Genomic DNA, 12475 nt, shown 5'->3' on the forward strand with positions numbered 1-12475 from the left:
TTTGCACTCCACACTGCCCTCTTAGCTAGCCTGTTAGCTTGTGGATATTCATGGCTACTAGTGGTATGTGTAAAATCCCAAGCAGAAGCAAATTCTTTGAACTGTTGGCTTGAAACTGGGTACCGTTGTCTGAAAAGACTTTGTCCGGATTCCCATGAACAGAGAATTTCCTTTTGAGTTTTGTGATTACTTTACTGGAGGACAGTTTACGAAGCAGATCAATTTTGAACCATCCCGAATACGAGTCAACTAGTACGAGATAGTGTTGACCATTCCACTCAAAGATATCCGTAGCCACACTGGACCATGGGAGATCTGGGATGTGATGTAAGTGTAGCGGCTCTTTTTGTTGATGTGGTTTCATACTGTTACAGATGGAGCATGATAGTACCTCCTTTTCAACGTCCTTGGTTAAAGAAGGCCAGAACACAATGCCCCTTGCTCTGCGTTTGGTTGCATCAAGGCCCGGATGACCTCTGTGAATAATGGTGATATACTCACTGCGTAGCGATTCTGGAACAACCGTTCTCTGTCCCTTCATGAGTACATCATCATCAACTGTAAGCTCATCCCTAAAGGGAAAATACTCACGAATTTCTGCTGGCAGCTTTGATTGGCTAGAGGGCCATCCTGACTTGATAATACTGCAGAGACGTTGAAGGACTGGATCCTGTGCAGTATGAGTTTGCAACTCTTTCAGTCTGGAAGACGAAATGTGTTGAACTGACATAACTTCAAAGTCAGCTCCATCTTCAGTGTGTTCGTCTGTTGAGTCTCTAGGGGAACGTGACAACGTGTCGGCAAGGAACATATGTTTCCCTTTCTTGTATGTGATCGTGAAATTGTATTTCTGCAATCTTAGCATCATGCGTTGAAGCCTTGCTGGAGCTGCGTAGATAGGCTTGTTAAGGATGGTAACCAGTGGCTGGTGGTCTGTCTCTATGTGAATTTGTTTACCATATATGTAGTCATTAAATTTGGTGCACGCAAATACAACAGCTAGAAGTTCTTTTTCTATCTGCGCGTATCGTACTTCCGTTTGCGTCAGGGTACGTGAAGCGTACGCGACAGGAGCACCTTCTTGGAGACACGCAGCTCCGAGTCCGAACTGGGAGGCATCACATGTGAGTGTGACAGGTTTCAGGACGTCATAGTATTTCAAGGTAGGTGGATTAGAAATACTGTGCTTCAGAACTTCAAAAGCATCCTGATGCTGTTTAAACCAACACCACTCTGTGTTTTTACAGGTCAGCTCGCGCAGAGGGGCAGACAGCTCACTTAGATTCGGTATGAATTTTCCTAAGTAATTGATCATACTCAGAAAGCGCTGCAATGCAGTAACATTGTCTGGTGGAGGCATTTCTGAGATAGCTTTTGTCTTTGCTGGGTCGGGTTGTAGTCCCTTGCTTGTGAAAATATGACCGACATAGCTCACTTCACTTAGACGGAATTTGCATTTTTGAGGGTTCAGTCTCAAGTTCACTTTACGAGCACGGTCCAACACTTTCCTCAGGTTTGCATCGTGTTCCTGCTCACCTTTACCCCCCACGATGATGTCATCGAATATGACTGCGCACGGGTAGCCAGCAAAAATCTGTTCCATAGCGCGCTGAAAGACCTCGCTGGCTGAATTAATGCCAAAGGGCATCCTGAGAAATCGGAATCTTCCAAATGGCGTACTGAACGTAGTCATTAGGGACTCTGCTTTTACCTTTTGTTGCATTGCAGCAGGAATTCTGTGTGCTGGACGGACGACAGGTTGAGCTTCTTTGTCCAGTTTCATACAGTACGTTACGGGAAGCTTTCCAATTTCATCTCGGAAAAGATCTGCATATTCTGTGTTAAGCTGTTGGATGAAACTTGGGTTTTCTTTTACACTGACCTGGTGGACTGCATTATTGAGAGAAATAAGGCCCATCCGAAGACAGTCTGACAGTCCAAGCAATGGCTGTACGTTTTTTCCGACTACATAAAACTGTAGAGAGTAGGTCTTGTCACTCAGATTGCAAGTTAACACGGTTGAGCCAGCTGTTTGGATCTCCTCTCCACCATACGCAACAAGCTTCACATGGCTTGACACCTGAAGGTTTTCTTCTTGCTTTACCTGTGTAAAGGTCTGCAGAGACATGATGTTACAAGAGGCTCCTGTGTCAATCTTTAATTCAAGAGGTTTTCCATTAGTTTGCACTGTGCACGATATTGCAGTTTTCTTTAACTGTTTTGAGTCAATTTGATGATTTACAGCAACTCCATCTATAAAGAATGAATCTTCACTGCTGTTTGAGGCTTTAGTGACATCAATTTGATTTACAGTCTTTTTTAGATTTCGTGTGCGCTGAATTTTAACTGATTTGCAGCATTTTTGGAATTGGTTCCATTTGTTGCACTTATGACATTGCTGGCCATATGCAGGACATTTCTCCCGTTTTGCTTCGTGGTTGCTTCCACAATTGCTACAATTATGAATTTGTTGTGGGGCAAACTTATCTAATCTGTGTTTGGAAGTACAAAACGGTTTTCTTTTTACCGTTTGTTGAACACTGTCCACATTTGTCAAGTTGTGCTTTGGTCCAGCTAGCGTTTTAGTGTACTGGTCAGTCAGTTCATGTATTTGGCATATTTCAATGGCTTTTGTCAACGTTAGCTCATTGTCACGCAACAGGAGTTTTCTCATTCCGTCGTTAAGTATTCCGCACACAAGTCGATCTCTTATCAGTTCTTCCTGTAAATCTCCAAACCTGCAACTTTGTGCTTTGTTTCGTAGGTCACTTACATATGCCTCAATTGTTTCTCCTGGCTTTTGGTCTCGTGTATTAAATTTGTGTCTTTCCATCGTTATGTTTGTTTGTGGGCTGCAAAGTTCGCGAAACTTGCGTTTCAAACATTCCGGGTCCTCGCGTGATTCGGCCTGGGTAATTATTCGTCGGTTTTCACCCTCGCCCGCATACACAGCGGGTGCATAGACGAACGTTCGCTCGCGCTCGATTGCTTCCGAGCCGGCCAGTATGAATGCTTTTGTTCGAGGCTCTTTCTCTGAGTGTGCAGCAGCAATGAATATGTCGAATTCCTGTTCAAACACACGCCAATTTTCGGCGACATTACCATCAAATACAAGAGGGTCAGGTCTGCGGAACCCTTCAGCCATGATTTATTGTGCGATGAATAATGATGGCTTACTGTGTGGATGCTTGTTGCTTTTCCACGCTCCTTTCACAATGCTGTGCAGACCACTTCTGACACCATGTTGAATGACAAGTGGCAAGGCAAAATCCTTTTTAACAACAGTATCTTTACTAAGAGACATGCAGGAGTGTCACATACAATATACAAACTTCAACACCGCAGCGCCAACCCGCGCATGCGTATAAGCAAGCTTTAGGATCTTAGTATGCTCAGATTTAAAGCTACAGAACACTGCTATGTTCTACAGTGGGGTCGATGATGACGCTGTGTCTTTATCTGCTTCAAAATGTGCACGTTGCTGTTCCTCAACTTCCACCACTCCATTATCATCAGTTTTAGTAAAATAACCCGATAGCTTGGGGATTTTACTGAGTAGCTCATGTTTCATCTTCTGTTTAGCTTTAAACAAATTCCTTTTTTGAGCCCCACTCGCACATGTTTTTTTTAAAGACGACATTTTTAACTATCGAAGACTAGTCTAGAATGAAGTGAAGAGTGGAGGCGATTGATTGGTTGATGCGTTTAATAAGGCGCAGGCAGCCCCATCACCTGATAGGCCTACGTGCAGCAGCAGGTTGGTCGTTCACAAGTTAAATATGGAATAAATGCATTTGATTGGTATATCAAATTCAAACGTGACGTTTCAATCCACCATGCCCTGCTGCCCACGGGGATTTGATTGACAAGCGCCCTGACCAATTATAACGCCGAAAACGCAATTTTGTCCGACAACAAAGAGCGGCCTGACTTGTCACACAGTTATTAAACGAGGCGGGTCTTTGTGAACGATCACTATAATATTAATGATAATGATTCCATGATAATGCATGAAATATACGGCAAAACGCCACTTAATAACAGGGCTAATTTGTAGGGGGCGTGGTAAGGCTTTGGCAATCAGTAGTAGTCAATCTGCTCCACAGCCAATCACGGGCCCCCTCCTTGGACGGGCCCCGGGGCTTTAGCCCCGCCTAGCCCTATTGTTAATGCGGCCCTGACCATCAGACTCATGTAGGGCTCTGTTGTCCTGCTGGACCACAAGTCTGTTGTGATTGCGTAGTATTCCACGTGCGACAGTTCTGTTTCAATCTTAGATTTGCATTTTTCATACAGCTCTTTTATCGCAACTTTGGAAAAATATGTGCGGGATGGTATAACATAACGTCTGTCAAGCGTTCGGATCATTTTCTTAAATCCTTCTTTGGCGACGGTATTTAGTGGCAACATATCTTTAGCGATATGAAACGTTATTGCATCTGTTATTTCTTTCTGTCGTTGAGAGCCTTTCTGGTAAGGTGTCACGCTGGCAAAGGCATCACAAATATTTGTTTGTTTTGGTTGACATCCAGTCCCAGATTTGACTTTGTATTCGTCGTAAAGAGCTTTGTGGTGCCAAATATACAAAAATCCAAGGCACTCGAGTGAGAAAAATATTAAAAAGCCTTTAATATACTGGGCTACATACAAAATTAAAAGGTAGATCTACGCGTTTCGGCTTGTGCCTTCATTAGGATACACATGCATTGATACACAGCGCTCTACTTAAATAGTAATCACGAGCAGCTGGATAATAGATGGGAGTGGCCATCATTCATTCAAATGCAGACAATCCAATCAATATATATCCACATTTCAAATCACACTCAAATGTAAATTAAGTAAATAAACAAGAAACTAAGTATATAAAAGAAAATACCAAAAGAGGAAGAAATCAATTTCATCATTTATAACACAACAGAGATGTAAATAAATAAACAAAATTTTTTTTACAAAAAAGGCAAAAAGTCAATTTCTTCATTAACACCAGGAAACTCCATACTCTTAAGTGGTTAGATCCAAAACGTTTCTCTTTGTAGAAGCCGCTTTAATCTATTTCCCCCTCTTATTGTACAGGGGATGGATTCAATGCCAATAACTTTTAAAGAAGACTCACAGGTATGACCCGCCTCAATATAATGTCTCGCCATGGGGTACAGCACGTTTTTTGTCCGGATCGCATACTTATGCTCTGCAACTCTTAACCGTAATTTCCTTTTTGTTTGACCAATATAAAAATGCCCACATTCACATTCTAATCTATATATTACATGAGAAGTATTACAATTGATGAAAGAACTAATAGAATACACTTTACCAGAATTCACATCTGTAAACGTATTAGTTTTCACCATATTGTCACAATGTCTGCACTTTCCACATTTAAAATTACCGGTTAACGAGGTAAGCCATGTTTTTTTCTCAGGCGCCGGAAGGTAACTACGTACAACCTTATTCCGTATCGACGGTGGATGTCTGTAACTTACCATAGGCTTTTCTGAAAAAAATGTACGGAGCGCGCTGTCGCTTTCTAAAATGTTCCAATTAGAATTGATGATGTGTTTAATTCGAATGGCCTCAGCGCTATATGTTGTTGAAAAATAGACACGATTATAGTTATTAGAATGTGATATTTTACTTCTTCTCAATAATTGTTGCCTATCCATAGATTTCACTTTTTCTGTTGCCTTTGTATTAATATTAGTATACAGTGATTCAACATCCATTGTTACCAATAATGATTCACCTACATTCTTTAAATCACAGATCATATTTAGCACATGAGTACTGTCTTGGATGAAAGAAGGCAGTTTACATACATATGGTTTTATAAAAAAGTCTACATACTGTGAAGCTGGTTCAGTCAGTGATGCATTCCCACTTATTATGGGCCTACCTGGTGGAGTCTTTAAATTCTTATGAATCTTGGGTAGCATATAGAATGATGGAATCCGAGGGTCTTTACAAAATAAAAAATCAAATTCCTTTTGCGATATCCAATTATTATCCTTGGCTGTAGATAAAAGATCTTTAAGTTGACCAATCATATGATCCAAGGGATTTACTGTAAGAGCTGAATAGTACTCAGGATTGGTAAGTTGTCGGAGTCCTTCTTGAATGTATTGTTCTGTCCCCCACACAACCACAGCACCACCTTTGTCGGCAGGTTTCACAATGATTTCTGTATTATCCAATAGCCACTTCAATGCTGTGGATTCCTGTCTTGTAAGATTGTAATGCCTGGGTTTTCGTTGATTTGTAAAAAGACAATCCACATCATATGTGACTTTATTAATATAAGTGTTGAGGGTCGCATTAGAACTCTTTGGGAAAAAAGTAGACTTCGGTTTAAATGGGGTAACTCCGATCTCCGTAGATTTGTCTATAGAGTCACGATTATTGTGATACCATGCTTTAAGATGTAAATTACGAAAAAAAAAACGAAACAAATCTACTTTGGTTTGAAATTGTTGTGCCGAATATGTAGGAGCAAATGTAAGGCCTTTTTCAAGGACCGAAATACAATCGGGGGAAAGGACTTTATTGGATATATTAATCACAGTCTCCGTCTCTGTGGTGCCTTTTTAAGTGGTCAGACAAATTGGTGGTGTTTCCTTGTTTTGTGCCCACAACTTTATGACACTCAATGCAAAGTACCTCTTTTTGGTCGACATCCTCATTTTTGTAGCCAAAATAACAAAGTTTAATAATAATAATCGAGTGCTCGTATCACGTTAAGAATAAATGAGAAAGCAATAGTAACGTTATACAAGTAGTTTTATTAACTTTTACCTCGCGCCAAAACAATAACAACACAAAAGACACTAAATATGAATTAAAAAACAAGTAATAGTTTGATCATGACACCAAATACTGCTGATTTGATCTCATTTTGACGATCATAAACAAACAAGGCCAACATGAGAGCCAGGGTATCTCTGTCAGAAATGTAGCCCAGAGAGGGCGGTGGTCAGCGGGGCGAGTGAACACTGATGTCCGCTCATGCTTTGGTTCTCATTCGTACCGAATCTCACTAAGCAAACGTTCAAACAGGCGCTATCTTTACTAATCGACTGCAGATTTAAATATAATACATATACATTCTCGACTGAACTAATCTTAAAACTACACTTTGTGACCAAGAAATGGTAATATAAAGTAACGGCTTTTCTGTCCATTGAGTTGTTATGAGCTTCAAAGCAGCTGAAAGTTTTACCTGTCATTCTGGCCGCCCTCAAATCTGTGGCGGAAGAAGTAGTTCTCAAACAAAGAGCCCAGATAGCAAAATCTGCCTGGCCCACCACCGGGCCACATATTTGCTTGAGTTCTGGCCCAGTTCTGGCTGGGTCCCCGGCCCAAAACTGGCCCACACACTAAAAATTTGATCAAACTGTTAAATCTGGGCCAGTTGTGGCCCACACCCAGTAAAATAGATCTTACATACTGACTTGGCCCAGATTTGGCCAGCACACTGTAAAGTGACCTAAATTGTTTATTTGGCCCAGGTCTGGCTAGCACACTGTAAAGTTACTTAAATTGTTTATTTGGCCCAGGTCTGGCTAGCACACTGTAAAGTGACTTAAATTGCTTATTTGGCCCAGGTCTGGCCCAGACCCTTTGTTTTATGTGGCTGACAACATCTGTATGGTCCCTGGGCCAGATGTGGCCCAGAAACTGGTAAATATTGTATATTTTTTATTTTTCAAGAAAAATACACCCATATAAGAAGATTAAGAGCCTTTTATTAAAAAAGGTACACACATCACATTAATGTGAATTAACAGTTAACAAATACATAAATATGAACATGTTTTAACATGTACCAACAATTAACCGTAATTTTGAACATATTAATTCTTAACAAATTCAGTACACTTTACAAAAACCCAACAAATACAAACAGACATATATCTCTTACACAACACATTTTACAAGCACATAACCCACTTTATAAAATATTTTAAAGGGATAGTTCACCCTTAAAATTATAATTTTCTCATAAATCACTTACACCTGTGTCGTTCTAAACCACCAAGTGCTCTGATTGTCTTCAGAATACATTTTTAGAATTTTTTTATGAAAACCGGGAGGCTTTTGTCTGTCCCGTTGACTTAAGTTAGTCTCACAATACGTTTCCCAGAAAAGAATGAAGGACATCGCCAAAAAGGTCCATTTTCCATTAGTAGTTTAATAATAATATTATGAAGTGACAAGAACACTTTGTGCACAAAGAAAATAAAACTAACGATTTCAACAATTTGTTCTCCTCCTTAGTTGTTGAAAGTGTATTCAAGACCAGACTACGGCGATGCTGCTGACATCACCTGCAGCTCACGTCACTTGCTGATGTGGTTACCACATGTTTTTTTTTTTGTTTTTCTACGCTCTTTTTTAAAAGCATAATGCAAACATTGTAACAATACTTAAACAGCCCAAATAAATGTACAAATTACTTGGCAGCCTATTCTGTCTATATGCTGGCAACTACGTCAGCAGGTCGACGTCAGCAGCAGGTGACGTCAGCAGGATGCGCCGTAGTCTGGTCGTTAACAGGCCTTGAACGACCAAGGAGAAGAACAAACTGTTGAAAATTTTTTTCATTGAAATACTGATGGAACACTGAACTTTTTGGCAATGTCTTTCACTCCCCTGTGTTAAATGGACTGTAAAACCCACCGAAATCAATGGGACGGACAGAAGCCTCCCAGTTTTCATCAAAAATATCTAAAAACATGTTCTAAAGACAATCTAAGCACTTGTTGGTTTAGAACGACAGAGGGGAAGTGATTTATGATAAAATTGCAATTTTGGGGTGAATTATCCCCTTAAGCAATTACAGCGAGACAACATGTAAAACAAATTAATTAACATTTAAAGAAAAAAAATCTCTCACACACACACACACCACACACACACATTGGCATATGTGGTTTACCGGGACAATTCCATAGACACAATGCATTTTATACTGTACAAACTGTATATTCTATTGCCTTAACTTACCCTAGTCCCTAAGCCCAACCATAACAAAAATCTGTTGGAAGTCTTTAATCTGAAAAAGTACCACTTAGTATTGTGTCCCTGTAAAGCATGTTTATAGCATATTAAACATGTCATTATACACTATTCCCCATAAACCACATATACCAACCCACACGCACACACACCTCTCACACACAAGCCAAGTAATTAAAACAAGTTAAACACATTTAACCAAAACACCACCACTCTTTTTACAGCACAAAATATTCTCCTTTGCAGACTCAAACACAGGTGCTAACACTAACTGCTTTTCTTTTGCTAAAGTTGTCTCTTGCACCCACCCTCTCGATTGAGCCACCTCTTCATTGTCCCCTCCACAACTGTAAGGGACCTTCTCCGAACTGCATCTTTAAAATAAATAATCCATATTGTCATTGTGAAATCTTTAACATTTAATGAGCATATTAAAAAGAAATGTCTAATTTTTATTAACAAATAATTAACAGATATATTTACCAATCACTACCTCTCTGAGTTAGAGGGTGGCAAATAAAGTCTTTTCCATCCAGTTGAGGTTTTAAGCCAGGGAGTTGTCAGTCTCCCTCTTCAATATATGCCATGTGCAGTCTCGTACATCTGTCCCGCCAATAAGCCCCAACCAGTTAACCTGAAACAGATTTATAGTCTTAATAGTTGGTCATAGTTTCATACAGGACACAGGTCATACACTAGTTGATTGCTTATACAGTATCAAAGAGGCGATGCATGCTATTTTTTGTGTGCTAATTTAAGAAAAGTTGTGTGCAATCCATAGAAGTAAACTGTTGTGTGTTTGTCGTAGTCCAAGAAAAGAGATTTAAGTTGAAGAAGATAACTGGCGTCATTGTTTACTTACACTGTAAAAAATTTCTGTAGAAATTACAGTATTACTGGGTGTTACTGCCGACTAGCTGCCAGTAACTTACTGTAGATTTTACATTTATGTTATTTACTGGCAACAGTTTGTTCAAAGTTAAATTAACATGAAACATTTTCTTTAACTTCTACAGTAAGTTACTGGCAACCAGCTGCATAATTACAGCAAATTTTTTACAGTGTATGGTTTTGTACATTTGCACATCGTTCACATATCTTTAACACTTACACATCAAAGGGTGTGTAAATTCGTGAATCTGAAAAATGTGCCCTTCTGAAAAAAACAGCATACCAGCAAGACCAGCATATGTTGTGTTTTGGTGCTGTTATGCTGGTGACCACCAGCAAAGACCATCATAATTCCCATGCTGGTTTGATGCTGGATTTTTCAGCAGGGTGCTCTTTAACTTCTTAACTACTTTAGCTCAAATAAGGTTGTGTGTACTGCTCCTTGTTATGAAGATACGAACGTGTGTCTGAATTCTCTGCTTGATTATTAAAAACCTGTTAACCTGCACGTGAACGACGACTGGTTATTTACATCTTTCTAAATGGATTCAGCTTACTAATATTTAAGCTAACGTGATAGCCTGCTAAACATGCAGGAAAATTCACGGTTTTGAATATGTAGCAAACAATTCCTTTTCATTGTTATCATGCATTTTTAACATATAAAAACTAAATCAGTGACTTACCAGTTATTGATGATGGTGTCTGTGTCGAACGGGAGCTCAGCTTTGTGCCCTGCTTGATTCAAATCATAACAGCAGTGGTGATGTTGCCGTTCAACAGCTAGAGGGCTGATTGCCGCATCACGGAATCGGGCCGTGTACTGTATACTGTCCGTCTGAAGCATAAACATTTTTAAATTGCCGCCAAACAGCGTTACAACCGGCATGTGTCAGTTCCACTGGTATCGGGCCACATACTGAATTTCTGACATCATACACATCTTGGCAGTATCATATCAAACCATAATCGGTCCAGGCACAATGCAACGTAGTCGGTCCGACTACACAATGCCAGATTTGGCCCGATTACACTGAGACGCTACTTTAGTAGACCCGGACTTCAGCTGAGTATGCTAACACTCGGGCCAACAGCTATAAATAGTGTTTACTACTGGTATACTATTTCCTCATCTGGGCCAGTTCTGGCGCATACACTAAAAATCTGTCCGGCTTTCAGCCGACACTGGTGGAAAAAAGCCAGAATCGGCCCAGAACTGACTGCTATCTGGGTGTTTTTGTTAAGGTGGAAGTGTCTGGCCAAACAGATCATTCTAAAAGCCTTACATGCCGAAGACAAACTAGCAAACATGAAAGGGAATTTTTGAAAGGAAAGCTGCGAGAATTCACACCAATGCACCTTCACACAAAAAAACTTGCAGCAGCAAATGAACACAAATTAATTGAAGGTGACATAAATGGAGTGCCTCCACTCACTGTCCTACAAAAAATCTCAAGTGAAAAAACTTGGAAAACAGAATGCTTGCATATAAATTCAGATCAAAGAAGACCTCAACCAAAGTTTCAGTCCACTACAGCATCGGTATTTACAGCTTGTGGCAATTTCCCCCTTCATTACCCACATGTACTCAGTTGATCAACTCCAACTTCTATAAGACGTGCAAAAGGAAAAAAACCCTTATCCTTTACCTTGACGCAACAGGAACGGTCATAGCCAAACCAAAAGACTGCAAAAGTGTAATGTACTATGTATTTGGCAGTCTTGTAACATCCACAACAGTTGAACACAACAGTAAATTAGTAACATCATCCAAATCATCGTCCTGTATACTAGACCCCGTTCCCACAAAATTACTAAAAGAGGTATTTCATGTAGTGTCAGACACGGTACTTAATATCTTTATCTCATCTCTAGAATTAGGATACGTTCCAACAGCTTTCAAACTAGCAGATATTAGACCGCTCATTAAAAAACCAAACCTTGACCAGGGAGATCTTAATAACTTTAGACCAATCTCAAATCTACCTTTTCTTTCTAAAATATTAGAAAAAGTAGTGGCAAGCCAGCTACGCACATTCATAGAAATAATAATACATACGAAAAGTTCCAATCAGGATTCAGGCCCCACCATAGCACAGAGACAGCGCTGCTTAGAGTTACAAATGACCTCCTATTAACATCCGATCGTGGTGAAATCTCAATCCTTATATTACTAGACCTTAGTGCAGCCTTTGACACAATAGATCACAGAATCTTACTCAATAGACTAGAAAACTATGTTGGCATCAGTGGTCAGGCATTAGCCTGGTTTAGATAGTATCTAACCAATCGATATCACTTTGTTTATGTTAATGAGGAAGAGTCATATCACTCCCACGTTAAATACGGCGTACCTCAGGGATCAGTTCTAGGCCCTATCCTATTCTCGTTATATATGTTACCTCTAGGAGACATTATCAGGAAACATAACATAAGTTTTCACTGCTATGCCGATGATACCCAGCTTTACATCTCGTCGCATCCTAGCGAAACCCACCAGTTTTCTAAGCTAACAGACTGCATTAGTGATATTAGGGACTGGATGGCACATAACTTCCTTATGCTAAAC

At 39.9% G+C, this 12475-nt stretch overlaps 1 long non-coding RNA gene across 2 annotated transcripts; it reads right to left on the bottom strand.

Annotated features, from left to right (window-relative positions):
• Positions 1–8142: 8142 nt before the first annotated feature.
• LOC129433386 (uncharacterized) lies at positions 8143–11133 on the bottom strand. 2 transcript variants are annotated; one of them, XR_012368169.1, is made up of 3 exons: positions 10593–11133; positions 9509–9649; positions 8143–9389 (listed from the first exon to the last, which is right to left on the bottom strand). It is a non-coding gene; the product is annotated as an uncharacterized lncRNA (long non-coding RNA). The 2 variants fall into 2 exon arrangements; XR_012368168.1 differs by having other exon boundaries at positions 9499–9649.
• Positions 11134–12475: the final 1342 nt, after the last annotated feature.

This window comes from Misgurnus anguillicaudatus, chromosome 25 (assembly GCF_027580225.2).
Source record: "Misgurnus anguillicaudatus chromosome 25, ASM2758022v2, whole genome shotgun sequence".
NCBI lineage: Eukaryota > Metazoa > Chordata > Actinopteri > Cypriniformes > Cobitidae > Misgurnus > Misgurnus anguillicaudatus.